General features: G+C 34.7%; 1 long non-coding RNA gene across 1 annotated transcript in view; it reads right to left on the reverse strand.

Annotated features, from left to right (window-relative positions):
* LOC118971372 (uncharacterized) overlaps positions 1 to 16,938 on the reverse strand; it is a 376,061-nt gene extending 359,123 nt beyond the window's left edge. Inside the window, exons 1-2 of the long non-coding RNA XR_005059781.2 lie at positions 16,686 to 16,938; positions 16,103 to 16,368 (exon numbers count right to left, since the gene is read on the reverse strand). This is a non-coding gene — a long non-coding RNA (uncharacterized lncRNA). The remainder of the gene's footprint in view (positions 1 to 16,102; positions 16,369 to 16,685) is intronic.
* Between the last annotated feature and the right edge of the window lie 265 nt (positions 16,939 to 17,203).

Consider the following 17,203-nt stretch of genomic DNA (forward strand, 5'->3'; position numbering starts at 1 on the left):
ACAGCTGGTGCTGGCAAAACTGGACAGTTACATGTAGGAGAATGAAACTGGACCATTGTCTAACCCCATATACAAAAGTAAACTCAAAATGGATCAAAGATCTGAATGTAAGGCATGAAACCATAAAACTCTTAGAAAAAAACATAGGCAAAAACCTTTTAGACATAAACATGAGTGACCTCTTCTTGAACATATCTCCCTGGGCAAGGAAAACAACAGCAAAAATGAACAAGTGGGACTATATTAAGCTGAAAAGCTTCTGTACAGCAAAAGACACCATCAATAGAACAAAAAGGAACCCTACAGTGTGGGAGAATATATGTGTAAATGATAGATCCGATATAGGCTTGACGTCCAAAATATATAAAGAGCTCACACGCCTCAACAAACAAAAAACAAATAATCCAATTAAAAAATGGGCAGAGGAACTGAACAGACAGTTCTCTAAGAAAGAAATACAGATGGCCAACAGACACATGAAAAGATGCTCTACATCGCTAATTATCAGAGAAATGCAAATTAAAACTACAATGAGGTATTACCTCACACCAGTAAGAATGGCTGCCATCCAAAAGTCAAACAACAGCAAATGTTGGCAAGGCTGTGGAGAAAGGGGAACCCTCCTACACTGCTGGTGGGAATGTAAATTAGTTCAGCCATTGTGGAAAGCAGTATAGATGTTCATCAAAATGCTCAAAACAGACGTACCATTTGACCCAGGAATTCCACTCCTTGGAATTTACCCTAAGAACATAGCAATCAAGTTTGAAGAAGACAGATGCACCCCTATGTTTATTGCAGCACTATTTACAATAGCCAAGAATTGGAAGCAACCTAAATGTCCATCGGTAGATGAATGGATAAAGAAGATGTGGTACATATACACAATGGAATACTATTCAGCCATAAGAAGAGGGCAAATCCTACCATTTGCAGCAACATGAATGGAGCTGGAGGGTATTATGCTCAGTGAAATAAGCCACATGGAGAAAGAGAAATACTAAATGATTTCACTCATCTGTGCAGTAAAGAACAAAGGGAAAACTGAAGAAACAACACAGCAGCAGAATCACAGAACCGAAGAATAGACTAACAGGTACCAAAGGGAAAGGGACTGGGGAGGATAGGTGGGTAGGGAGGGATAAGGTGGGGAAAGAAGAAGGGTGGTATTAAGATTAGCATGCATAATGGCAGGGGTGGGAGAAAGGGGAGGGCTTTACAACACAGAGAAGACAAGTAGTGATTCTACAACATTTTGCGATGCTGATGGACAGTGACTGTAAAGGGGGGGACCTGGTATAGGGGAGAGCCTAGTAAACATATTATTCTCCATGTAATTGTAGATTAATGATAACAAAAAAGAAAAAAAAAGAAAGGGGGATTACTCCTTGATAGGATAAAACTAACTGTAAATCAATGATTAATGCATGCTTTAAATATCCTTAATTTTCATCATTTAAAGGGTGTCAGATGATCGGCTATGGAAGTGCATTTTTCTGATAATATTCCTTTCTCTTAAAAAACAAACAAACAAAAAAAAGCAGTTCCTGTGTGGTGACCTCCAATAAGTTCTTCACAATGGTATAAAGGGCTTATCAAAGTGTGGGCAAAGGGTCTGTTTGTGTTTATACAGAGGATCAAAGCCTAATTTTGCTAACCAGAAAATGAACTAAGATACGATATGAAGAAGAAGTTCCAACATCAACATCCTCTGGAAGAGTCATTCCAGAAGATGATCATCAAAAAACGTCAACAAAGATCCTGGTGCTGTTGCAGTTGTAGCTGCATTCATCCCACCGGTTCCTGGACTTGGCATTGGAATGAAGAAGGAGATATCTAAGCTGGCCTGTGCACACAGTAAAACAACAAATTTGACTGGATCTATACTGTTGGAACTCAACCAAGAATTAGCAGAAGTGCAAATTGTAGCACTCCAAAATCTTACAACTACAGACTATCTACTGTTAAAAGAACATATGGGATGTGAACCGTTCCCAGGAATGGGTTGTTTTAATTTGTCTGATTTCTCTCAGACTGTTCAAGTTCAGTTGGACAATATCCATCATATCACAGATAAATTTTCACAAATGCCTAGGATGCCTCACTGGTTTTCTTGGTTTCACTGGAGATGGCTGGTAATTGTAGGCCTGCTTTGGTTATGTAACTGTATTCCTATTGTGTTAATGCGTGTGCACAATTTAATTAGTAGTTTAAAACCTATACATGCTTAATTTACTCTACAAGAAGATATGTCAAAGAAGTTACAAATCTTCCCATGTTTTCTTCCGTCTGCTACTTCTATAGCTTTTCTTCTTCCTTCTTAATTACAACCCTTAAATAGAATTCGTGCCTCATATCAAATTTACCAAGTATCATAATTCTTCCAAGTCGTAAAGATACCTCAAGACAAATGCTGGGCATAGAAGCCACAGGGCATAAATCTGCAAAGAAGTAAAAAGCTAACCTTTTCAAACAATATGGCTTCTCTCTCACTTGTCAACTTTACATTTCCCTGTATGGCCCTGGAAGATGACTGGTTAGCCAGAGACGGGTAAGATTCCTCAAGGGAGGAACAACCTAAGACAGGCACAGTCACAGCGGGGCCATCAGGTGAGAAATTGGGGATCAACAGAGATGAGGCTCAGAACCTCACCGCCCCCCCTGTTCTGAGAGAAATCTTCTGCGTCTGTGAATATTTTGTTGCCCTTGTCTAGCTTGGATTAATACTTAGCCTATAGGCACACACCTGATCATCTACATTTGCTTTCTTACAGCACTAAACTATGTTTTCTACCTTTATCTTGCATCTACCTACCACTTCAGCATTTTATTAAAAATAATAATAAAAAAAATAAGGGAGAAATGTGGGATTCACATACAGATCAAGTATAAACATCAAACGAATATTCATATTTGACCTGATTGTTTATAGTTCATAATGTGTGATCAAAACCGAAAGTTTCTGTGACGACTGCCCTTGTACTGTTCACCATGTAAGAACTTATTCACTATGTAAGAATTTGTTCACCATGTAAGAACTTGTTCGTTGTGCTTCATAAGATCCGAGATTGATGAGAATTAGGCTTGGGGTGGATTAATGATTGTGCATTGAGTCCCCTGTACAGAATTTTATTGTTGTTAACTGTTAATAAACATTTGACCAATAAATATGAGAGATGCCCTCTCAAAAATAAATAAATAAATAAATAAATAAATAAATAATTTCATTTTTGGATATGGTTTCCTCAGAACCCCCTAAAATCTGGGAGTTTTTATTTGTAATGTATTACATGAATGGAAATAACATCACCATTGAGATAAAGAAAAATGATAGTTTATATCATTTAAGTGAGTTATTTTCCTACACATTGGTAAATTTGAACCAAAAAGATATCCTCACACTTTCCAAAATAAGATTGAAAGCATAATGAAAAGTTCCATACTTTGAGAATTCTCTTTCTTTATATATGGGTATTTTTTGAAGTTCCATACATCAAGAAACTCTTGTTATGTTGGGGGACTGTTCAGCTCAAGGAATTCTCTATCAACATTAAATTGTTGATACCCTTCAAAACTTTACCTATGCTTCACCCCCAGTGACCAGTCCTAGTTTTGAGGCTATGTTGAAGTCCCTCATTAGAACTGTTCATTTTCCAGTCGATTTCTTTGGAGATAAATGTGCTCTCCAGCTCTGGGCTTTATGAGGACCTCCGTGGGACTCAGTGGCTGACAGAGCTCCCTTGGTGCACAGCTCGTCTGTTTGAGTTCTGGAGAGCTGACATGTTGTCATGGCAGCTCCATACATTTGCATTTCTTCAGAATTTTAAGGAAAAATCTAAAACTTGTTTCCGGTATTGATGATTCAGTGACACTTTTCCTTTACTATTTTTTTCCCTATATACGTTGTAACCATCTCAAAAGATTAGTCCATGCAGAAGTATGGTAATTTTTTTATCACTTTTTAGCACTTTAATGAAATTTCAGTACACAAACAATGAGGGGAAGAATAGAGACAGTCAGCAAAATAAACATATTTATTATATAATTAAATAAATTATATGTATACTACTTGCCAGGTTCCTGACATGAAGCAAGAAATTGTAAGACCTTTTGTGTCCAAAGTCTCACACTGATATATCAAAGAGACGTTTCTTCTGATACTTCTTGAAGCATATTGTCTTGCCTGGTTAAAGTGCCTCTTTTTTTAACTGAAGGATCACTGAATATTTCAGAAGTGAGAAATAAATTTTAATACTTCGTCAATACTCCATAGTTCAAAATGGAAGAATTTTGTAATGATTTTTAACAAAACTTTCTACCCAGACTGATGATAAGCTTCATATTTGGTATTTCTACTTCAGATGCTTTAGATAATTTCAGCAGTGCTTTTAGTTTATTTTTAAATTCTAAGGAAACACTGGCAAATATTGTGGAGAAATATGACCTCTCTTGACCAAATAAAACCTTTCTGAAAAGGAAATGGCTTATTCTTTCAATGTGATTTAAAATTCTTTGTGCTACTTCTACTAGTACAAAGAATAATACTAGATAGACTAAACTCATAAGCTTTCCAGTCGGGAAAAAATCTCAGCCAAGTACAACATTCTGCTCATGGCTTAAATGCGTCTTAAGGGAGGAGGTACAGTGTAGTTTGCTTCCATTTCTAAAACATGCATTTCTAATATGCTTCTAAAGGATAAAAAAGGTCTCCCAGTGGAACATGACATGATTCTCTTCACTCTCTTTTATGCTTCCAATCTATTGCTCCATAGATTTTTCAGAATAGAAGTATCTTGAAATTCATTCTTTCAGTCACCTATAATTTGAATAAACTAAAAGCATGCTAAGAAACATCAGAGCATGAATAAATATAAAATAGTCTCCACAAGCAAGAAATAAGCATAAAAATAGTGACTGTAATATTGTGGGAAAATAGCAACAAGTAAGATTTTCCTTTTTCTGTAAGAGGAAAATCAATGTCAAAATATTATTATTGGAATGTTACAATAGATTTTCTTACGTGGAAGACACACCTCTAACAGTCACAGCTCACTAATTAAAAATGAATAAGGAGTGGTATTACAGAGCCTTATGGGGACTTCTCATTTCAGATACAACATGGAAAGAGTTGTGATGTAGTCACTTTCTTTGTTATGATAAGAAAAACCTCAACTGAAAATCCGTTAATTTTCTTGGACTCATCAGAAGATTGAGATTGGAAGGCCAACCGCTACTTTGACATTTGAAGGGACAGATGAATCCAGAGTCAAAGACAGGATCTGCTTAATTAGAGCAGAAGGTGCTGGAGCCATAAGCTGAGAAATTAGAGTTCAATAGTAAAGAAGAAATAAAGACTTTCTCAGGTACTGGAAGGACTATAAAAGTAAGTTCTTTAGGGAGAAGAAAAATGACATAGGTAAGATATTTAAGACCTGCATAAAAAAAGGAAGAGCATGACAAAGGGACAAATGAAGGGAAAATAAAATAATTAATTTTTCTTATTCTTGAGCTAAAAGATAACTGTATAATAATGGTAACAAATGTACTGGATGGTTATAGCAGACAATAAATGAAATGAATGACAGTAATATCATAACTGGCTGGAAGGAGGAGTTAGAATACTCTTACGCAGTCACTATAGTACATATAAAGCAGCATAGTGTTATTTGAATTAGACTTAATTATAAATGGATATTAGAAAATACAAAAATATTCAAAAGTATTATCAATATGCTAGGAAATAAGATAAAATGGAATCATTAAAAATTCAGCTAAAAAGAAGTCGGAAAATGAAGGTACTAAAAGGAAAAAAAAATGCATCAATTAGAAAATGGCTAAAAACCTGGCAGTTATTAATCAACTGTATAAAAAATCACTTTTTCTGTGAATCATCTAAGTGTACCAGCTAAAAAAGACTGTCAGAGTAGATTGAAAAAAAATAGACATATATTGTTTACAACAAACAAATTTTAAATATAAAGTAAAGTTACCAATAGGTAAAAAGTAAAGTGATGGAGAAAGGTATACTATGCTAGTAATAATCAAAGGAAAGGTGGACAAGGTATTAATTTCTGGGAAAGCAGCTTCATAACAAGGAAATTTATATGGGATAAAGATGAGCATTATACAATGATAAAGATGCCAGTCCTCACAAACACATAACAACCCTAAATTTATATGTACCCAAAAACCGGATAAAAAATGCATGAGTTAAAAGCTGATAGAATTAAAAAGAATAGACATATTCACTACTATATTTGGATACTTCAAAATTCCTCTGTCAGTAATTGATTAATGAAGCATGCAGAAAATTAGTAGGATGGAGATGATTTAAACAGCTATTAATCAACTTGATCTAACTTATGTGTAAGGAATACTCCATTTATCAATAGGTGAATAAACACCCTTCTCAAGCTCATGTGGAATATTCACCAATTTAGATCACATTTGGGGCTTTGAAATATATCATAGCTACTTTTAAAAAATAGAAATAATATAAAGTTTGCTCTGAGACTGCAGTAGAATTAAATAGAAATCAAGAACAGAAAGATTCCTGAAAATTTTCCAAGTATTTGAAAATCTAAAATATCATTCTAAGTAACTCATGGATCAAAATCGTTTCAGAAAAACACTTTCTTAAATGTTTTAAACTCGAAGAAAATTAAAGTATAACATTTCAAATATTGGGGAGATGCATGAAAGTAGTGGACAGGAAAATTTATAGCATTAATCATACGTATGAGAAAAGAAGAAAGCTCTAGAACCAATAAGGTTCCAACTTAAGGCAATTTAAGCATAAATCAAGCAAAAGAAAATATATAACATAAGTTAGAGCAGAAATAAATGAATTTAGAAACAGAAAAACAACAGAAAGTATCAGCAAAATACAAATGTAATTTTTTCAAAAGTTAGATAAAATTGATAAACCTCCAGCGAGGCTAACTATAAAAAAAGAGGTAAGATACAAATAACCAATATCACATATGTAGGAAAGTTACTAGTACTGATTACATGGAGTCTGTAAGGATAATAAAGGAACACTACAAAACTCTGTCAACCATTTTGATGACATATATGAAATGATCTCATTCTTATAAGATAAAACTATCCAAACACACAAGGAGAAATGGACAATCTAAAAGGCCAATATCTACTAACAAAATTTAATCAAAAATATCTTTTTAGGCCTAGATGAGTTCAGTGTGAATTCTACCAAACATAAAACAAAGCAACAATGCTAATACTCCAAAATCTTTTCAATATAGAGAAGCAGAGGGAACACTTCATAACATTCTATTCTATGAGGCCAACATTATCATAATATCAAATCCAGATACAGACTTTTCAACAAAAGAAAAACTACTGACATGCGAAAGGATGTAAAATCCTCAATAAAATATTAGCAAATCAAATCCAACAATGTATAAAAAGAAGCATAAATAATCATCATATAAGTTGGTCACAGTCACAGGGATGGTAGTACAGCATGGAGAATACAGTCAATGATTCTGTAACATCTTTCTATGTTGACAGATAGTAACCACACCAGTGGGGAGAGGAGTTAATAATATGGGTAACTGTTGAACCACTGTGTTGTATATTTGAAACCAATATAAGATTGTATATCAATGATACCTTGATTAAAAAGAAGTAAATAAATAAATAAAAGTATATACCACAACACAGTAGGATTCATTCTAGGCATGCAAACTGGGTTCAAAATTTGAAAGTAAATGTAATCTACCACACAAACAAGCTAATGAAGAAAGATCATGTAATCATATAAATTGATTGAAAAAGCATTTTAAAAAATCCAGTACCATCATGACTAGAAATTCTAAGCAAAGATGACTTTAATTTGAAGCCAATGCTCTTGACCACTCCAAAAATCCTAGGGACTTTAAAAATCACATCAGATCCACTCTGCCTGTGACCTGTAGATGGAAAAACAGGGCCTGGCTGGCAGCACATATGTTTATAACATATAGTTTACGAATACTCTAAGGCTATTGTGGAGACCTATTGCTCAGAAAAAATGTTCCTTTGAAATATTACTGCCCACTGATAACCCAAGAGTCTGATGAACATGAGATGAGTGCCATTTTCATGCCTGCTAACACAACATCCACTCTGCAGCCTATGGATCAAGGAACAATTTTGACTTTCAAGTCTTATTGTGAATGAAATACACTTTGTAAGGTGATAGCTCCCCTGGCTAGTGATCCTCTGATGGATCTGGGCAAAGTAAATTGAAAACCGTATGGGAAGGACTCACTCTTCTAAATGCCATGAAAAGCATTCATGATTCATGGGAAGAGGCCAAAATATAAACATTCACAGGAATTTGGGATAAGTTGACTCCAGCCCCTAAGGATGAATTTAAGGAGCCCCAAACTTCAGTGGAGGAAGTAACCATAGAGGCAGTGAAAATAGCAAGAGAACTAGAATTAGAAGTAGAGTCTAAAGATGTGATTGCATTGTTGCAATCTCATAATAAAACTACCAAATGAGAGTGTTTCTTCTGCAAGGATAAATAAAATGATTTCTCAAGATAGAATCTACTCCTGATGAAGAGGCTGTGAAGACTGTTGAAATAACAACAAAGAATTTATAATATTACATAAACTTAGTTGTTAAAACAACAGCAGGTTTCAAGAGAATTAACTCCAATTTTGAAGGAAGTTCTACTGTGGGTAAAATGTTATCAAACAATATAAACAGCATGTTATAGAAAAAATGTTTGTGGAAGGAAAAGTCAATCAATGCAAAGAGCTGTATTAGTGTTTTGTTTTAAGAAATTGTTACATCCACCCCAAGGTTCAGCAGCCACCACCCTGAAGATTCAGCAGCCCCAACATGGAGGCCAGACTGTCCAACAGCAAGAATATTTTGTCTCACTGAGAGTTCCTATGATGGCTAGCAGTATTTAGCAAGAGTATTTTTTAATTAAGGTAAAGAGGTGTACACATTGTGTTTTTAGACATAATGTTATTGCATACTTAAGAGACTAAACTATGACACAAACATAACTTCTACATGCATTGGGAAACTAAAAATTTCACTTGACTTTCTTTATTGTGATATTCTTTTTATTGCTTTGGAACTGATCCCACAGTATCTCCAAGGTCTGCTGGCACAACATCAAAAGCACATGGACCATAAAAGAAAAAATGGTAATTTGGAATTTATTAAATTTTAAAACTTCTGCCGTATGGAAGGCACTACTAAGAGTATCAAAAGACAAGCCATAAACTTGGAGGAATTATTTGAAAAACATGTATGACAAAGATTTTTGACCAAACCATCCTAAACTTTTAAAACACAACAGTACGATCAACCAAAATAAAAAAATGCTCATAAGAGGAACTGTGTCACTGAAGAGGATGCACAGATGGCAGATGAGCATCAGAAAAGCAGCACATTTTCATATGTTTATGAACTGCAAATTAAATGAAATATTGTTACATACCTATTAAACAGCTAAAAATCCAAAAAGTAACAAAACCAAATGCTGGGAAGGATGCCAGCTGTACAAATCCTTGATTCATTGCTGGTAGATATGCCAAATAGAACAATGACTTTCGAGTATAGTGTGACAGTGTCTTAAAAGGTTAAAAATATCTTAAAATACAATATAGTAATCATGCATCCAGGTATTTTCACACCTGATCACAAACTTACATCCTACCACAAACCTATGACTGTTCATAGCATCTTTTTTCATAATGACCAAAAACTGGAATCAACCAAATGTCTTTCACTAGGTGAATCAATAACAAATAGTTGTACATCTATACAATGAAATATTCAGTGAGAGAGATAAATGAGCTATCAAGCAACAATTACATTGAAGAACCTTAAATACGTATTGCTAAGTGAAAGAAGTCTAAAAATACGGCTTGCTCTATGATTAAATTGGACATTCTAGAAAGGCAGAACTATGTAGACAGAAAAACGATAAGCAGTTTCCAGGGTTTTATGTGGATGGCAGAAAGTATGAAAGATGAAGTACAGGGAATTATCTTTAGGGCAGTAAAACTATTCTGTACAATAGTATATAGGTGGATACATGAAGCTACCCTTTATAATAATCCATATAATTCTAGAGCACAAACAGTGAAGCTTAATGCATGAATGTATCAAATAAAACCATTTTTCAATAAAAAATATCATCTAAGAGGGCAGTAGATCCCTGAATAGTGTGATCACTATAACAAAAGCATCTAATTGCATTACAGATGTGTGAAACAGACTCGCTGAAGAGGGTAAGCCAAAGGAAAGGTGCTGACATAACTAATTTTGGCAGTCAGTAGATTATGTAAATCCATGGTTTAAAGAAATTGCATACCAGCACTGTACTCTCGTGGATAAAGTTGTTTTCCATAGGGTACTAATGGGCAATTCTGTTACCCCTCCCTTGTATACTGGAATAGAACAACTGGGTAAATGGATGGCACGTGTGGGAGTCCCCATTGATAAGGGAGGGCCTATAATTCTAGGATACCAATATGATAACAGATTAGGATTAGGAATACAAACATAATTATTGTTTAGCTTAAAATAGACACAGATGGCTACTCATAGAAATTTATATGCTGATATATGTATATGCATAGATTAGTGTACACATATTTATTTCATTGCTCTGCCATCTGAGAGGGCCTAGAAGTGACAACACCCCAAGAAGGAATAAGCACACCCCACACTCATCTTAGTTTTTGTCTAAAACCATTTTTCAATAAAAAGGAGTGAAATTCCTTAGAGAAATGGCTGATTCTAGTACGGGGGAAGGGCCTGTACAAGATGAGGCAGAGCTGTTCTGCAGAGCCAGGGAGTAATAAAGCATTAAAAGAAACAAAACACACACACCCATACATATATATTCCCACAATGTTTGGGATATGTCAAAGGGACACAGGAACTAACTGAAATGACCAAAACTGAAATAATCTAAGCAATAATATAAATATAACAATACTAGATTATAAACCAAAGTGTAAGGTAAATATTCATGAGTCCATACTGATGCAAATAAAATAACAAATGAGTAAGTAGGGAAGAGATTAGTCTCCCATGCAGGAGACTGCCAATAATTAGGTAGACATACTTCCCTCAAGGAGTTGGAGCGCGACTCCCCACACCTTAAGTATGGTCTGATCCTAGTGACTTCCTCCCAAAGAATACAATACGGAAATAGAAAGAAATGAAGGGGAACCATTCAGTAGACTAATCTTACAAAACTAACTCCGCCGGGTTATAAAGGTTAACACTTTTAGTGATAAATCAGGTGATAGTATGTACCATTGTGATGATGCAGTAAGAATGGAGCCACCTCTGTGGTCTTCCAACCAAGAACATATGACACCAGTCTGAGCGTGAGAAATACAACAGATATATTGCAATTGAAATTCGTTACCACTACTACTCAAAACTGGTCACCAAAAACAAAGTGTGAGAAGCAAAGAGAGCATAGGAAACAAAACAAATGTAACAGGGTGTCATAAATGAGGTCTTAGAACTGAAAAATAAAATGAAGGAAAAACTAAGGAAATTTGAATAAACTAGGAACTTTAGTTAAAAATACTTTATCAATATTGGAATATTATGGAAAATTGTGATCAATTATGACAATGTTGGTAGGGAAAACTGAGTTTGGGGTATATGGGAACTCTATACTATCGACAATTTTTCACTAAACTGTTTTAAAATCATAGAGTATTTTTAAAAAACTTTCTTTTTGATCTTAACTTTCAAACTATTTGTACAAGAATCAACAATAATACTAGAAATAATATAAAAGCCTACTCAATTCAATCTAAAGTATGCTTTATTATACTAATGGATTATTTATAGAACAAAACAGTCAAGATTTATTAAGATGCAGTGAGTTAAATTTCTCCAGTTTTACTGCAGAAAAACTATAAACACAGAAAAAGGGGAAATAAGGTTATTTTTGTTTCTTTCAGCACCTCATCATTTTGAAAAAGAAAATGTCAAGACCAAAATGACATACCTTAGTTCTGCCACTAAGTTGATTTGTAACTAGTATTTACAGTGAATTTTCAGAACAGGACAAATTTTCAGACTATCTTTTTTATAATGGGATTTTTATTATGTTTGTGGTTGAAGGTTGGAGCTGTTCTCATACTGATGGTCTGAAAAAAATGACTCCTTACGCTCATATGCAGTTTGGATAACTTAGAAGTGAGATGGCAATTTAGTCATTACTTACATGCCTAAATTTACTAAGATGGTACTATCCATCATAAACAGATAAATCCTCTTTTTTGTACTTATATTCAGATAGGGAAATCACATTATTGGAGAAATGTTTTCAAATATAACCAAAAATAATGGAATGCAGTCTAGTTTTCCATTTAGGCTCGTGTAAACCCTATTTATCCAGAAAAAAAATGTCTTTGTTTTTGTATCTTTCCCCAGTAATATTTAAGGAAAAAGTGAAAGAGCTACTGTCCTCGCAAATTCTTAAGCATACCCTTAAGTAATGGCATAAACTAAGTATTTTGGAGTCCAATGAACTCCTTTATATGGGAAATTGTAGTGAAAAAGAAAAGTCATTTGATCGAAAATCAATAATACTGATTTTCAAGACTAAATCCGTCCCGAAGGCAACTGTGTCACATATTTTCTTGATGTGAAAAACTGAGTAGATTGGACAATATGAATTGAAATATCAATAGCATTAAATGTAAAGAAAGAGGAAACTGCCACATGTAACAAATGTCCTGGATATTAACAGATTAAACATAAAGTTTCAATGACCTTGAAAAAAAGAACACACTGGACTTGAGAATGAAATGCTGCAAAGTGATTAGGTTTTCTATGATGTTCTTCCTAACTTAGTGATTTTATGCATTTTCTAAAATAAAAATATCTAAGCAGTTCTATAAGTGAAAGCTGATTTTATTTTCTTCTTGAGAAAGAGATTAATCATCTAATTGAATTGTAATACTTAAAAGAATATCAATAAAAGCTTGCACATTGACAATTCATAACAACAGAAATCTAACTCTCTATTTTCTCCCCCATAAGTTCATTTCTGGCCCAAGATGTTAATAACAGAGTTTGGAATACATATTGTGCATACATTTTTGTGAAACAACCTCATAGAGCTTAGAAGGTTAGTACCAGATAAAATCACATGGTATGAAAAATTTTGGAGATTTTCCATTTTTATATTACAAATCATTGATTATATTGGTACATAGCAAACTAGTTTTTATTACCAGAATATTTCTACTGGAGATTTTCAGATATGGGGGTAAAAGTATTTACCTAATCTAAATGGCTAGAAATCAAAAACTGTTGTTAAAGACTGCAGTGCAATAACTGATACAATATTTTTGCCATATCTTTTCCTTTGTAAAATGTATTCATCAAACTATGGGTGATTCACAATTTGATCAGTAGCTATGTTCGCAATTATGGCATCAGCCATGTTTTAGTAAGCAAATAATTAAATTACCATTAAGAGTACTTGATAAAAATAGATTAGTAGAATGATTGATTGACTGATTGGCTTAGGAGTAGAAAGCAAAACAATAGGAGAACTAGGAGAATATAGTGTTCCAGAACACAAGTGAGTACAGTATTTTCAGGTAGAAAGAATGCTTGTTCTGGATAATCAGCCAAGAAAGATAAAGTAACATAACACTTTAGATTTGATCATTGGACTTTGGAAGTCATATCTCTGGAACCACACAGAGGCAAAATCTTGGTTGGAGTACATTTCAGAGAAAGTTGCATTAAGTCACAGGAAACAGAAGTGTATTCTACCAACCTAGGAGTGTTGCTGGAAACTAAGGATAAGAGATAAGAGTAGCAAAGGTAGCATTGGCATCTGTGAGTTTAGTAAGATGAGAATCATATGCCATGTGTATATGTTCATAAGAATGACCTAGAAGAGAAGGAAAATTTGATGATCTGGATAGGAGATGGTAGAATGCTGGAATGATAGCCTTTACGAGGTTTAACAAAGGATGAGATTTAGGGTATTTGGATTAAACAGGAGAGGGTGAAACTGCGATTAAAGAGGCTGGTGGATGTTAGAGCTGGTGGTGGTAATTTGTGGAAGATCTCTCCTGGTTGCTTCAGTTCATTAGGTAGATTGTAAGAATGCATTTGGAGTGCATGTTGGAGCAGATATATTGGGCATTTGTGGAGGGAGGGAAAAGCACTTGAAATCATAGCTTAGAAGAGTTGGAAAATGATGGACTAGGGAAATAAAGTATGATTGCCAAGCAGCGTTAACTTTTGTGGTTACCACTTAATTTAACTACTTTATGTGACCTTTAAAAAGGTTTTGATAGTATTTACTGAGGTAGTATTCTCAGTTTTTCATGAGCAAATTACAGCTGACTCAAAACAGTGGCAGAAAAAAAGTAATTTAGTTTTTCTGCAACGTGTATTTTAAGAGGTTTTCAATAATGTTGTATGTTTTATTTTGAGAAAGTAACCATGTCTAAATTGCATCCTAAGTCATTGGTGTGGATTCTCAATACTTTATTAGACAAGAAAGATTTCATTGGAATTTTATAGTTATGTCTGCATGTAAACAATCTAGAAAATTTAAGCAGTAGAACTTACTTATATAGTAGAGCTGGTTTATAAACAATGCTTTTTAGAATGTCTTCATTAACTTTATAGATAATTTGAGAATGTTTTACTATAGATTTTTTTTTCTGACAAACCTAATAGGGAGTGCATACAAATGGGTTTTTATAAAAGGAAAGCCATAAAGTTTATATACATCCTACCTGTTGCACATATTAATTGCATCATGCTAAAAATAGCATGTTGCATTTACATTCTCCTTAATATATACTTGAAGGCTTTTACATTTTGTAATGATAGTGCTGACTGTAAATAGGAGGTATATTCTTTTCCCAATTATTTTATGTTTTAAATAGTACTTTTTATTAGGCTCCTGGGAGAAGATTAATTTGAATATTTCTCTTATAGGATGTATGTGTACTGAAATATTTGAGTGGTTTATTTTCCTCTCTTTTATGTTACCTATTTACATTTTGGCCATTTTGTGGTGTTCAATTACTTTTGGTAATAAGCATTCACAGCAGTATTTTTTGAAAATGGAAAGTCAAGTGAAATTATAGGCATCCACGAATTAGAACAGGGAAAATTGGTAGCCCTCCTATTGAGATGAGTTATTAAAGTTGTTTTTTTTTATATTTCAAGATATAAATCGATTCTTTTCTGAATAATGGAATCATAAAATTTTATACTGAGAATATGTAAACAGTTTACCTACTTATCCTTATTTAGCAATGACATACCTATTTTGAGAACTTAATTTTAGAAGAATAAATGCATGTTTTAACATCACATCTTATAAATGTTGAATCCTGCTTTTGCTACAAATCAAAGTGGAGTGACGTAGCCAAATTAAGTGGAATAAGTAGCCCAGACATACAGGAGGGGAAGTTGTAAACACGAGCAGCTTGCTCAGCGGACCTCCCTTGGCTCATACACTTCTGTTCGACAACCATCCACAGAGATAACTGCCCAAGCAGAGTGGGAACACAGCAGCAACTGCTAGGAAACATCGGTGAGCAGACCGAAGGACAATGCGACTGGCTCACTGTCTCTGACGTGGTGTCTGAGTTGTATTGTCTGTTTAACCAAGCATCACTGACACACCATTACAAGCAATCTTCTGCTTTTTCCAGAGTTTTCTTGGCCATATGGTTTTGGTTAGAATTTGATGATGAGAGTGTTCTCAAAATATTTGGATGGTGAAAAAAAGAAAGACGAGGGGCTATTCTCTGGAGAGAGCTGCAGGCAGGTATGGGAACAAATGTGCGGTTTACTGTAGCTCCGGATGAGTCTTTAGGAGCCACTGGCTTCATTTCAATTCTTGAAATGAAAAGGGAAGAGAAAGGTGGAGAAACTGCCACCAGTGTTTTTCATTTGCAGAAACAAAATGCACTTGGCATGAAACTCAAAAACCCCTATAGATTCACCATAAAATTCTTGGCTCACATAGCACCTGAAGGTCTCTCTGAGCCAGAATCGCATACATGAACAACAACAAAAAGAAACGTATGATGGCAGTCTGACTCACCTGGTTGACTCTTCTACCACTGGGGTGCTGGGAGTTACAAGCCCCAGAAGGGTATCTAGCGTTCTCTGCACTGGGCATGTGAGGCAGCAGACTCGTTGCTGTGTCTTGATCAGTAGCAATTACATCCTTGCAAACGCCGAGAGGCAGACACTCCCCAAGTAACGCGGCCGAAATGAAAGGGGGCTGTCAGCAGCTCTTTGTCTTCTCACATTTGATGTTCATAAAAATAATGTTCCTTGGAGCAGCTGCCTCCAACAGTGGACATGCTTTAAGGGGAGTGAAAAAAGACATATTAAAACTTCTATTAAAATCTAAATTGTAATTTTTGTCTATGTTTTATAACTAACATCTTAATTCTAATATTATGCAACATAGAATACAATATAAATATGTATATATTTTAAGTGTAAACCAATAAATGTTTGCTGCTATTTGTCACAATCAATAGTATTTGGGGTACCAATAATTCAAAACCTGTTAACACAATATAGCCCTGTCCAAACTGATTAATACAAAATGAAAATTAATAGTTAAAATCATGGGAAATTGTGGGTAAAATTGCAATATTTCCAGACTCCCTCACCTGGTCTTAGTGCATCGCCATATCAATAGCTGTTTCCAAGGGGTGGAGAGAGGTAGTCCATCTCCATATCAGTAGGTGATCACAGGGGTCGGAGATGAAGGGTATATCTGGACCAGAGAGGTTTGGTGGGGTCCCTTTTTACAGCCGTGTCAAGAGAGACACAGGCGAGCAGAGGTGGATGATTGCTTGTAAGCAATAAACAGTGTTCTCCCACTTTATTTCTCCCTTTGACTGATTTCCACTTCCAGGGTAATTTGCCCCAGGCTAGGAAGTTATTTTCCCTGTGGAGTTACAAAAAATAATGAAAAATTATGAATGTAAGAGTTTCTGATTTTCAAACCAGGAAGAAGTTTTAAAGCATAACTGTTATGGAATGAACTGCATTCCTCCCAGAACTCATATGTTGAAGTTCTCCCCCCCACCCACCAGTGTGACTCTATTTAGAGACAAAGCCTCTGAGGAGATGATTAAGATGAAGGTCATAAGGGTGGGGCACTCATCTGATAGAGCTAGTGTCT

This window comes from Manis javanica, chromosome 16 (genome assembly GCF_040802235.1).
Source record: "Manis javanica isolate MJ-LG chromosome 16, MJ_LKY, whole genome shotgun sequence".
NCBI classification, from domain to species: domain Eukaryota; kingdom Metazoa; phylum Chordata; class Mammalia; order Pholidota; family Manidae; genus Manis; species Manis javanica.